We start from the raw sequence: 13,243 nt of genomic DNA on the forward strand, positions 1-13,243 counted from the left end.
TTTTTCGTTGTTTATTCTTGATGTGCATCGCTACTTCTCAGTTTTGTTGTAGTAATTAGTGGTAAATGGTATTGGTGATACAGTCATAATATATTTACTGTAAAAAAAGATTGTTATAGGTAAGTTTTCATTTTGTGTTTACTGTTTGTTGACCCACAAAATACAAATAAATTTAACTATCTACAACTTTTCTCTATTAACTATCAAATGCTACTACCATTTTCTACGCTTTCTCATTTTGAAACGATGTCCAAGAAAAACATTTTGCATTTCGTAATGAAGGTTTTTGTTTTTTTTTATGTAAAGAAAATAAGTGTGCCTCCATCTCACCTGATGGTAAGTGACTATGAGGTAGACGATGGAGCATGCACACCTTAGTTTATAAACATTGACGTAGAATCAAATATTACTGCCGGATGATGGCGTTAGTAGAATGAGAACCAAGTGGGTCTGTATTCCTGGGTCAAAAAGTTTTTTCAACGTATTAGAAAAAAAACATCTTATTTAAACGGAAATACTGTTGAAAGCTACACATAATAATTAGTTGAAACAGTGGTTTAAACCGCAATACTGAGCCAAAACGATACAATACCTATGCCACCATGCCGTTGTTTGCTATATTTGTAATAAGCACATTGTAATGCTACAAAAAGCTCGTTGTACAACAGAAGCCATGCGAGTTTTAATGAAAAGCGTTTCTACGCGACGTATACCCACCCTCTCACACGTCATGTGCAGGTAATAGTTGTATATAAACTCGGGTACCATTACCACAAGATTGCGCTCATTCTTTAGAGACCTTTGACCCAAGCACCTGAAGGGCTTCCAGAAAATTAAATTAACTTCTATGTTTTGGATGAATATATTACATCATTATGAAGTATAATTTGATATTTTATCACCATAAAATATCAAATTATACTTGTTAATTCATTCTATTTATACAATTTTGAAGTTTGAACAGTGAATTGAAAAATGTTACTTCAATTTCCTTATCTCTATAACGATCTTGAAGTGTTGATAGTTGCTAGAATTCGCGTAATTATATTTCGACCCTGGAAAGGTAAAACGTCTAACGCGTATTTGGAAAATGTTACAAGAGAGCGATTTGAAGTATATTTTTACGAAAAAAAATTCATGAAAAATTCAATTATGCTATAGACTATGTCCGTTCTACCTGTAACCGATACATGAGCTGTACAAATCTTTGACACAGTCGCTAGGGGCTGTGAACACTGTAAAGTCAAAGCAGAGGTAAAGGGAAACGATTCTCGTGTGATAGAGATAGTGTATCACACTATCACACTATCTCTATATATCCAAGGTAAATATAGGAAATGAAACCATTTTTCCGAATTTAAATCGCGTATATTTGTTCAAACAAACCAACTTTTCAGGCTTTAACAATCGTGAAAACCTAAGAACGATAAGGCAATTTTTTTTATGATATCAAGTGACGGGATGAGCAAGTCGTACGCCTGGTGGTAAGCGACACACCCTTCATAGCAATGCGCCTGGCACATTGAGACCTAAGTTAACAAGTCCCATGTGCCTGTTCACTGCATCCCTTACCCTTCAAAAGCGAAACGTAGTAATGTGGGCATTACTGCATGGCGGCAGAAATAAATAAATATACACACTGCAATTGCACAGCGATGCCTATGGTTGGGCACAGTAATTCCAATTAAATAATTAACCTAAAATTTAAACATGATTGACGACAGACGGCGCAATAAGTGAACATAAGATTCTGTGCTATATTTTATAAAAAGTATTAAAAGTGATCATTTTTGCCACAAAAGTGAACAGAAACGCTTTTAGTGGTACAAATCCCATGCGTTAGTGTTAGTGGCAGTTTTTGATCAAGAAATACGTAAATATTACAGACAAATCAATGTTGGACTTCTCAGCTTATTAAAATCGGAATATTTACTTTTCACGCACAAAACCAAAACAAATTTATTATAGCCTTGTTTTTAGTGTTTTTTTATCGATCTATATATTATATAATTTTATTAATACAAAGATTGAATACAAATAAAAAATCCATCGTTGAACTCGAACCTGCGTCTGTGTGCCAAACTAGGGCCACTGAGAAGCTTCATAAGTTTCTGACAGGTGTCACTTACGGCAAAACAAGTCGAAAAAACTTTATACAAGAGATCTGTAACAAACACATAGAGAAATTCGTAATGTCCGCTAACGCGATCTGTAGCTCAATTGGTAGAGTGGTGCTCCTAATATGGCATACAGACTCGGTTCGAATTGTGATAGATCGAAAAACATTTTTCTTCGATCTTTGTATTAATAATAAATAAAAAAACTAGTGGAGTAATTTCACAAAAAGAGATCCAATAAAATCGCGATTTATAGATATTTCAAAATTTTTTGCTATAGCATCTTTATTTATATAGAATAAAAATTTTTTTAGACAATAGAGATTGTAGTGTCATTATGTGTAGACATTGTGGATACGACTTTATTTCGCATTCAGAAAATGTTGTAGCTAACGAGAATTAACCTCATGTAATGCTTGCACAAATGTACATTCGTTAAAGTTATGCAATTTGTAACGTATTTGAGCTAACAGCAAATCATATCATAGTCTGTTCTGTGTTTTGTACTACTCGTATATACCTAATACACGCTGTTACTATTAAACATAATATATTAATTACAATATATATAACGTAAGGTGAAAATTTGTATTAGCAGTGTAGCGTAGCCATATGACTGTGTGTCATTAAGAAGACATGTTTTATTTTAATATAATAGTAAAATATAAAGTAAAAAATACCATTGTAACATTATTATGTTGTTGCAGAATACATTTCTTTCCACTGTAATTTTAAGCTTCGTATAAGGCAACAAAACAGAAAACTAGTACGTCGCGAAATCGGCTTCGAAACTTTCTCAACTAAAAACATATGACGGACAAAAACACTATCCAATCATCTGTGTCCTAAAAAGGGAGTCTAAAATGGGTCAAAAGGGTGTTCCTACAAAAAGAGTCCCTAAAAAGAAAATAATTCTTCCGCAGTTTTGCCAACTAGGCCAGTCAACTGTCCCTTTAACAGAAATTATTGGGTTCATTCTAATCAGGGTTGCCATTTTGCCCATAACTGAAGACTTTTAACATAGGCGGGTATCTGGTGAGACCATCGAGAATATAATCAGAAATAGAGACGTAATGTCATTTAATTTGTTTGAAAACTATTCTGCCAAATCATTACAGTGACAACTGCGCTCCGATTGGCCAGCCCGAATTCGAAACAATTGACGGGTATCGTCAGTGGATTCACTTCAAAAAGACCAGTTTAACTTGAGCTTTGATATAATGAACGAAAATTGAAAAATTACATATTTAATATCTAATTACAATTTTGTGATTAAAATTAAAGTTTTGCAATTAGATGTTTGCTGTTTTTCCACACCACCGAATAGAACAGGCCCCCATTGTTAGAGATATTATCTTTATTACAATAAATACGGAATATTTTTGTAGTATACGGAGACGTACACACAGGTCAGTTGTTGGCGCTGTACTATTTCAGCTTTCTAATTTGTGATTTCAGCGCAAACGAGAGTTGATATTATATAAGGCCCATTTGCCTGATGAGTTGCTAGGGATGGATGGCCCTTATTTCGTCTCTATTTCTGGTTATATACTCGATCGGTGGGACCTATACTCACAAACGTACCTTTAGAACGTTCATAGTGTGTAGGTCACCTAAACTCTTATTTGCTTACATGAGTGTTTTATCACTTCTATAATTTAATTGAACTATTTTTTTTATGTTACCAAGTGACGGAATTAAGAGCTTGAAATCGCTAAGATCTGAGGGGTAATGCCACTGCGCCCGTCACCCAGAGATGTAAGTTGACAAGTACCATTTGTTTGTAATTTCACCAGCTACCTTGCAACGGCTCATATGTTTCAGCTTTCTTAGGGATGGAGTGAGTCTGATGTTTTCTTTTGACTGGAAATACAACTACGCATTTTACTGATTTTTTACATACTTAATCTATATCTAAATAATAAATCTGATTCAGTAACACTTGCCGTTGGCAACACAGATTCATGAAAAAAAAATTGCGTAAAAGATTTTTTCTAAACATTTGACAGTTCTGTTAGCACAGCCCTTGGTAAGGGAAGGGCCGGAGGGCTCACTCAAGGAAATTGGGTCATTTGCTCTAGTCCCTGTCCACTAGCCAAGATGAGATACTATTGATTATTTGTTCTCGATGAGCATCGACAGATTTTCACGGGAATCGTTTAGCTTGGTAGGCTTGTTTTAAAACTTAATTTAAACTTAATTAGAAACTGTTTAAGATTTTTATTAGTAGCACCGTAATTGGATATGACCAATTACCTAATACCTTTTTATATAGGTCGATAAACTGATCATCCGATGAAGACATCGTCTTGTGTGTATGTACTGGCGGTATACAATAACATTTATTTCAAGTAATTTATTTGCATATGATTTGAATTGATATTTTCCACTTCACAAGTAATTTGCGATGCATTTCAAGAACAGCTTTTAAAATAAAATCTTCGGCTCGTTAGATAAAGTATTACAATAACCATATTCTACGTGTTGCAAAGTATAAATTTGTGCAGTAACTTTACAAAAATATTAAAAAGCAGGAATCACACCCTGCTTTTTAATAAATAAATATTTATTACATTCATGCTTGGTATACTTGAGCATTATCACTAATGTTCAAGTGTACCAAGCCCTGAATGTATTAAATATTTATTTTAAGAATATTGGAATTGTGTCTGTCTATTATGAACTGTAAAAACATAAGAATAATTTGATATAATGGGTTAAATAGGCAAGTGAATCACAAATTATCACTTTTTTATATTGCATAATTTAAACTCTTTGTGATTACTACCGGAGTTAAATTGTTTTGTTTTATGCCAATTTGACTGTGGACTATTCGAGATTTGGAAGCTTTTCCGTAAACCGTACCTGCGTTTAATGATATTAGCGTAGAAAATAAATTTTAAACGTTAAATAGTTTTGTTCTTTTACACTTGAAACAAAATGTTCACATTGAAGTTTTCCCGGGACGGGGCTTGAGACTCTCTGACTACATCAATGCTCCTATATCGGGATGGTTTACTCAGAGTCGCCCTAGTCGAAACACCCAATATAGTTATTTGTTGTGTTTATAGGTTAATGCGGAACTGCTACCTTTGGTGACAGTAACAAATTGATTAGTGAAACCCAAAAAAATGATGACTCAGTTTATACGTGATATGTATTGTATATATGAATTTACTTGTGACAATATAACTGAATATTGTTATCTTCGCATCTTTCCTAATTAATTCATTAGTTTCGCAATACTTGGAACAGCATCAAAGTATACATAATGCCAATAAAGCAAGCTCGTTAAACTATATTGGTCCACCCCCTTTTATCAGTTCTTACACCCTGCATCTGGGTATCACCCTAGTCTTTACCCCTCAAAACTCCCAGGCCCGCCTTAAAATGAGGGAGGCACCCCTCCTTCGATAATTATAGGGAGGCCGTCAATCTCACCTCGGGGCAGTAATATCTAAGTTTAAATTTGAGACGGAATAGCCGATACCTTCTGCGGCAAATGGCGTGATCTGAAAGGTTAAGTTTGATGTGCGATTCATCTTTGGGATACTTGTTTTTACTACTCGTTTGATATTTACTACCAACGTCGCTAAAATATGTTTGTGAAGCCAAATATGGAGCACGCCACGTTAACTAAAGATAAGTTCTTAGTAGATCTGTCTAATGGATCACAATTGAGACCAATTAATTTAGTTATTTACTTCTTAGGATTTTTTAATTGTATAATAGTCAATATTAGCGGCTTCGCTATTAAAGTTCGATAAAACAGATACGTAAAGCTTAGAATGAAAGACAAGGTTATTAGTACTTTTATCCTTCAATGGATCTCAAGACGTAAATTAAATTTATAACATTATTTACTGATATCAATATCTATAAAATAATCGGTCCCTATAAAACACAGTGTCTATTATACCACGTTGCAGTGTTCATAATGTATTTAAACAATTTTATTTCATTTATAAATGACTATCACTTAAATTAAGTAATATTGCAGGTATAGAATGTACTGATCTTTCACATAAGTGAAGCAACCGTCATTTTCAGCGTATATTTTCCCTATTAGTATTTGTTATAATAAAATTTTATTATTATAGGTGTACAACATTAAACAAATTCATATTATCATCCAGGGCAGTATTACAAAGCCCAGTAAAACCCAGCAAAATTACAAAGCGTCATAAAACCCTTACGTGACAACGGAATAGTTGGTCTCACGTATCTTGTATATTATTTACACTGAGTTATTGCGCCAACTTCGAGCGTGGCCGGTAGTTAAGGAGGAGTTTCCGATGAAATATGTCTTGGGGGTCCAGGGGGGCTAGGGGGACGCGGGTTGAATTAAGGACGCAGCCTTAAGCCCGCACATTAGGGGGTTTTGAGAACTTATATTAAAGTGGGCAGGGGGCAGGGTAGGGAAAGTTGGAACTGCCTAATTTCCTCAAGGACCGTTGTTCGGCCGGCTTGCTTATAAAACGGTAATGAAAGATGAATGAGCGTACCATAATGGGTTACTCGTTTGAGAATGTGTGTTACAAGCAGTTGTTAGAAAACATTATCGTGTACTGACCCGTCGTTTTGTTTCTTTATAAACATTTTATCCAGGTTGACGAATTGTCATACCTTGTACAGTGCTTCAAACAAATAGATGTAATGTTGTGTGTACGTATTTCACAGTTTAAATGTAATGATTCACCGTCTTTTATTAAGAACTTTCAATATAAGGTCTCTAAGAAGATGGCGATATCTACCGTACATAACTTACGTAATATTTAGGTTGATCCGAAATATTTTTTATGATTCTAGACGTGCTGATGTTTGTGCGAATCAGTACTGGGAAATTCAGAAAACTAATTTACTTAGCTCACATGATAATTCTGTGAATTCAAGTTTATGCTGCAATAGGATTACGTAACGGTAGTACATAACACGAAGTGGGAGCGAGAGCTTCGTCGTAAACACCAGGAACAAGTTGAAATAGTTGTTAGCGGCTCGAGCTATTTGTCGTAAAGTTTCTAGATCGACATCCCTCAATGTTTAGAGTTCTGCTCCCTCTTAGGTATGTTTAAAAACATCAACAGCACGTTGTTTTGACCCAAAAACAAATGATTGGAAAAACTAATTTATGTAGACAAATATTTTGTTTATGGTACCAAGTGGTAGCAAAAACTATTGTTTAATCTATTATTTACTTTGAAATGCTTTCATTATTTACAATAATTACTAAATTTGTAAAATTAATTGTCGATTTCGTTAGGATGGAAAAAAATTACAACACTCTCTGCAGTGATTATTCCTTGGTTGTCCTCTATACCGAATTGATTGGATAAGTCAACACAAGTGATGGGGCCAACAAGTCGTGCGCTTGGTAGTAAACGACACGCTTGTCCATAACAGTTGCAATGCCACTCAGAGCTTTAAATCAGAAAGATCTGGGAAGCACTGTCACTGCACCCGTCACCTTGTGACAGAAGTTGACAAGTCCCAAGTGTGTGTAATTTCACCAGCACCCTTATCCTTCAAAACCGAAACAAAGTAATGCGCACATTACTGCTTGGCGGCAAAAACAGATAAGATGGCAGTGCTTCCCTGGACGAACTCTTTCACACGGAGCTCTACTGCTACTAAAAATGTCATTATAAGAATGTCAAAAGGGAAAAGAAGAAGGGAAAAGTTAAGAAGTTGTTGACAATATAATTTTGGTCTTCTTTTGTTTCTAGGACGCTAATACGCCACATTTTGGTTCGAGACAAAAAGCAGAGCAAATTATCAGAAATACCAATTCAGGATACGAGTAATGACATTACGCCTATAAATCGAATCTGTACTGTGCGGGGGAGTTCATTTAATAGTAGTCTAACCCATAGTGCAGACATACATAGAAATGCGCAGAAATATTAGAAAAAAGTATTTACATATGGATGTAAATACTTCTTTCTAATATTTCTGAGAAAGGAAATTGATGATACCTTCGTAATTAAAGGGTTGATATGGATCAGCCGTATAATTACGAAGGTATCATGAATTTCCTCAAACTAAGGCAGAAGCTTGGCACTCAACCTATTTATAAGCAAGCACGAACTAAAGGTGGCCACCCAAAATGTTTACAAAGCATTTGCTTAATAACTGAAACTTCGGGGGCGGTCGCGGTCGGGTCGAATTCTCCTAATACCTAGTGTTGCCGTGTCTGTGTGGGTCAAGTAGGGTGGCCATGGCGAAAAAATCACGAAACAAAATCTAATTTTGATTCAGAATACACAAGTATACGGAGTTTATTCTCGACTGTCTAATATATTTATAAAATTATTTAGAGACTAATCAAGTTTTGAAACACTATGAGGATTGTTATTATTTTGTTAATGTAGTCCTATTCTGTAAGCTCAAACGATTTAAGCGTTATAAATTGTACGATCCAAGATTACTTACTTAGGAAAAACAACACGCTACGATAATTCATTCAGGCAGTGATGACAGAATAAAATTTTGTTTTCAGGTCGCATTGCTGTTTTGAATCGAACAACTTTTAATTAATTTAACATCATAATCGGTTCCCGAATACCATATTTCGCACCAGAGACCACATTCCGTGTTTCGCACTCTTATTGTCACATCTGCAAATGACAACTTTACAGGACAGAGGCTTAAAGATTCTACGAACGCAATTAGTCGATAAGTTTTTAAGTAGTTCTTATTATATTTATGACTTTCTTGTGATAAAAATATTTTTGATGTATTGACTATAAGTGGCTTTAGAATACTATTCTTCGCCTTCGTTTGTAAAGGAAAAGGAACTAATAATTGAAATATGAGCATTGTTGCAGCTTTGCGACAGTTCTTATGAACTTGAATATTGCTAATGTCTCCACAAGGAACAGATTCTCGTAAGCTGTGGCATTTTTTCAATTTAGCACCCCTAACATTTCCAAAAAAAACTGAAATCTACAAAAAATTGTAAAAAAGTAAATTATTGAATAAAAGCCTAATTCTTCTTGGTATAGGTAGAGCGATGAGTCGTCATGTTTATCAATTGCATTCAAGCCCTAATCAAGTCAAGTCTGTTTTGATTAAAATATTTGGATGTAAAATATGTTGTCAAAATTCAAATTAGTGACGATATTTTACTAAATCTGTCTTATTTATGCGAAATACTAAGGGTCATTTTGTGTCTGTAGAGAGATTCAGTGCCAATTAGCGACTATTCTTGAAACGACATAATTAATCAATGTGGGGTATTCACCATGTGTTTCAATGTCTGTGACATTTCCATCAAACGAGTTTCGACCCAAATGTACTTTTTCTTCTAGAGCCGTTTTCTAGCGGAGGTTGGCAATCAAAATAGCTATTTGCACTACGACACAAACAAGTCGATCGAGTATTCTGAAGAATTCTTTTATTAAGGTTCATGTTTGCCACTTGACGGTAAGAGGACGTGGATGCGGTTCAAATAATTTATTATATTTTAAAATCGGGACTTAATTTTGTATATCATCTTATTCGTGTGTAATATATATTTTGCTTACCTTAATGTTTCGGACGTGTTGTAACGTTCAAGGTCTCGAAGGGACCGCCTCTTCAGTCCCGATTAAAAACAAATATTGTGTGAAAAGCGGTTCGAACAAATTAGCTTATAAGATGCTTGTTGACATGACTTCCACAACTGAAAAGCGCGGATTTTTCAGACAGGATATTCTTCGCTTACTAGGCCATTAATTATTACCTTCAGTCTTGAACAATGAGCTTGTTCATTGTGACACTTGTGAATCATAATGCCCAGGTCCTGGACTACCAAAACGGAACAAGTGGTCACCTCAAACAACTATCATTAAACGGAGTGCGAGTGTGTGAGCTGTAAGGGTTGCCATGGCGACGTATCTTAAAGATCTCCCCCTCCTCAGTTTTCTCCTTTCTCCTTTGCGCGCGTTTCTTGTCGGGAGGCGTGGATGGGTACCGAATGCAAAATAGTGTAGGATGTCGAATTTTGTGTTGTATTGTATTATTTTGCGAAATCTATTGTGACTCTTGTATTTAAACAAATGTAGTACACACTCTATATATAGCAAATACTTGGTGGTAGCAAAAGAAGAGTATTTCCATTGACCAACGTCAAAAGCTATGAAAAGTAAACTGAATTAGGTTACTTTTTTATACCTATCACAGTACGATAACGTTCGATGTGACCCGGAGTTGTTTCTAGCAAATCTACAAGTAAACGAAAACGTTAAAAACTCCATAGAAAAAGGGAAAATATTAAATCACTTTATAACACGTCTCAGTAGCCAGCAAGTTTCTAAGAAAGAAGTAAAATTTAAATGCGGGAAGGCAACGTATGTCCTTGAAAAGTTCCTAATCATTTCTGCAGACTCTCCTAAAGGGTTAACCGTGGAAGGGGGCTCCACTAATGGAGTGGTGACCTGTTCCCCCCTGCGCGATCCCACAAGCCATAAAATTGTAAATTAGTGATGAGCCGACTGGCCAAGCGACGCCTATCGATTTATTGATAGTTTTACACCCTTACTAGTTTGTAGTTAAGTAAAGGACTACCTTGTGAACGCAGCTTCGTCCATGTAAATTTTGAAATTACTATATATAATGTTATGGAATTGAGTTTATGTGGGTTTTAAACGTAATGTAACGTATTATTTTTCGTAATAATCTTTAATAAGTTATTTTACAATCTCGTAATTATATACAGAATTATCGATAATAATAACGATACAATATATACCAGTAACAATTTCATTTGAAAAAAGAATGACTTTACCCGTCTTTTGATTATGATTAAACGTTCTAGTATTTGTGGCCAGCGGTTCATATACAATTTTTTAGCGTTCCTCTAAATATATTTAATTTGAAAAAAGAATGACTGCAATCGTCATTTGATTTCGATTAAACGTGGCCAGTGGCTCATATAACGTTGTTATTAATAATTCAACATTTTTTTTAGCATTCCTCTAAATATATCCCTGAGTATAGTTCGTATCTTAGGAAACCGATTTTAGAGAAATAAAAATAGAAAATTATTCAACACATGAAATAATTTCATCAAAGCGACCTTCTCTCCTGTGTTATCTAAGGTGTGAATTAATATGTCCCGATAAGCCAAACTACGCGATTTATACTCTTACAATGAGTTTCATTAAATTGTTACACTTTAGAATATAATTAAGAGTTTATTATTTAAAATTAAACAAGAAAATAATAGAGAACAGGCCTGGATATGTATATTATATATACAAAAGCGTACACTCACCTGAATTGCATTTTGAAACACTACATTTTAGACTATTTCATTTTTACGGGCTACGAAGAAGCAGTGCTACAGCGACAGCATCTTCCAAAAGACTAATCGTTAAATTCGAAAATCAAAATTACCAGTAACTTTTTCATAAATATTTATTAGTGGCCAGTTACGTCCGGTCAAGGAGTTATGTTAATAGGCCTTACTATTGTCCGAAAACCAGTTTTTATCGGATAAAATTAGGGGTGATACTTGAAATACCAACAATAATTTACCGTGATTTAAAAACAATTTAAACTTTATACTTATATTTTTAAAGATCACAATTGCTAACAAATTTCTTTTTATAACTGTAAATTGAAATTTTATGATAAAGTAAAGGTGTGTGGATATATTTAACGTGATGTCGCAGCATCTCCCTTCAGAGTTTGAACTTTGCTCCTGGTGACCCTGGGCATTTCTAGTGTCTTGTCAGTGCCGTGGGATACAAGGGTAGTTGGGATTCTGTGGGAATTTTATCTTATAGAGTTTAATTTTTTAATACTCCGTCTCTATCCGTTATAGATTTCCTAAACAAATTTTAGAATGTAATAGTTATGTACTTATATGTTCTAAAGGTCGACACGAACGATAATCTATAGATTCTAATATTAGCATTTTGATAATGATATTGCAAATGTAATTACAAAATATGAAACGCTCTCTTTCGTTTTTCGTATGTATCAAAGACAAAGTCAAAATAATAATTTGTTTTGTAGGTAAAATGTTTACACTTGAAAACGTCATTTTTTGAGTTACTGCTCATTCACTGTGCTGACTTCCCTGAGAAGTACGAGCAGGGATTGCTCTTTTCAAATAAACTTAAATGCTATGGAATACACTTTGAATCATATTTGTGTGTATCTAACACTTACTCTTCAATTTTGTAATTTGATTTTTCAATGAAAATACTTTCAAACTTACAAAATGATAATCTTAATATATGCTCCAGAACCATAAAGTACCCATAAAGGAATCGTTTACCTAAGTTAAACGAAATCATGGTACCGTGAGTTTGGACTTAGTCCTAAGGTATTATGGGTATGTTCTTTCATAATGAAATTATGTATCCAACAACAGACAATTTAGTTTATTAAAATTTACTTACCAGAACTATCTCCGTAAAGTCCAGTAATGACTATGTAACAATACGTATAACAAGCTAGCAAATAACATAACATAATACTTACCTCGCAGCACATAAGAGGTCGAGTGGAGGAAGACGATTTGCGACAGGAAATGACCCCAACAGAGGGGGGAGTGCTCGGGGTTGTTACTGCACTTCTACTATATACGTACAGTCATATACATGAGATATCTGATCCCCTAACATGCCCAAATCGACATTTTGGTTCTGAGTGCCATCTCACGTATTATACAAAGAAAAAAATAAAGCAATTTCAACTTTATCGCATAAGCAATACAGTGGAGTGTTGCTTGAAGATGATCAACTTATTTTTAAAACCAATTCTAAATTTCGTCACTTAATATCCAAGTAAATCGGTCGAGCGGCTTATTGTATGGACTGCCAGTTACAGTATCCGTGGTTCGATTCCACGAGCACTATTTTGCTTTAATGTTATATTTTAACAGCATTGTTTCGCTTTTTAATGTTAACGGTGACAAATCGCAATATTTGCTCACTACAAATTGCCTAAGGTATAGATAGATTATCAAATCACGAAATCGCTCTGCAGTTTGCATACGATCGTGTCTTCTGTGATTACGTATTGTTCCGCGTTTCGTTTCCATTTATCTTTTCAGTTTTAATTACTTTCAAAGTTTTCTTTCTTCTTTTAATAATATTAAAACTTAACGAACACACTTAACGAAATTATTAAAATTA

The sequence above is a fragment of the Hyposmocoma kahamanoa genome, unplaced genomic scaffold (genome assembly GCF_003589595.1).
Source record: "Hyposmocoma kahamanoa isolate Upper Pololo Valley unplaced genomic scaffold, ASM358959v1 192, whole genome shotgun sequence".
NCBI classification, from domain to species: Eukaryota; Metazoa; Arthropoda; class Insecta; order Lepidoptera; family Cosmopterigidae; genus Hyposmocoma; species Hyposmocoma kahamanoa.